The sequence below is a fragment of the Volvox carteri genome (genome assembly GCF_000143455.1).
Source record: "Volvox carteri f. nagariensis unplaced genomic scaffold VOLCAscaffold_59, whole genome shotgun sequence".
NCBI lineage: Eukaryota > Viridiplantae > Chlorophyta > Chlorophyceae > Chlamydomonadales > Volvocaceae > Volvox > Volvox carteri.
The window spans coordinates 724,972-726,016 of NW_003307602.1; positions in this window are offsets into that span (position 1 = coordinate 724,972).

The window sequence follows — 1,045 nt, forward strand, 5'->3', positions numbered from 1 at the left end:
ACGGCGACAACGGCGACAGCCGCTACAATGGCGACAGCCGCTACAATGGCGACAAGAGCGACAAACGCAACAGTCGCAGCAGACGCGTTGCGTGCAACAGTTGTGCTCTAGGTCATCGGTGCACAGTGCATGCCGGGTTCCGGGGCTCACCTACCACGCCTACTGTACATATATTTTGGAGCTGTAGCATTTTCGTTATTGGGCTACCTCTGCAAGCCCGCCGGCTTTCCTCAGAGCCGGAAAAGGGCGGGCCCCCCCTGCATATATCCGTACAGGCCGGTGCTAGGGCGGCATGTGTGATAATTGATGGGTAGTGCCAACGTGGTGAGAGCTGTGCTTGTTGCAGCAGTGCTGATGCGGTGGGAGCTATGCTTGTCAGAGCACGGGAGGCAGGATGCTGGGGCTCATAACCTTTTGAAGAGACGGTGTCTCCCTGGAACCTAGCAGACATGGTGAAGAGTCATTGGCTGTTACACGTAGTCGGGAGGTCCACGACCTGCCACCGACAGCCCCTTGCTTGGGCGTAAGTGTATGAGCCTGAGGTGCCGTTACCGGCACACAGCAGGGGCTCGGCCGCCAAGTCCGCTCAGCAGACACAATCGCAGCTTGCCAGCCTTCAGCCTGTTGGCTTTGCGGTCTGGTGCTGCAGCCCGAACACACACGGAAGACAGTGCCGTACAGCATGAAGGCAGTGCCCATACGATGCTTGTTGGCTACAGGCGAGATACCTTGCAATAGAGAATGCAATATATTACCAATAACGCGTTTCAGCCGGGCGAGGTATTATGTTTGGTCCGTTACACACACACACACACACGGCCACACGGACATGGGCAATCCTACAGGGCGGGGCCCCCCTGGGCGCTTCACGCTGGGGCCCCGCCCAAAACCTGGGTCAAGGGGTGGCTGGCTGCTGCGTGGGTAGCTGGCTGTCAAAGGGACTCACGCAGAGGGTCTAGCGAGCAAGTGACCGAGGATGGAAACCCACCCGCTATCTAGCTGGCCTCTGGCTTCTCTCTTTTAAAGTACCAAATCTATTTCAGCT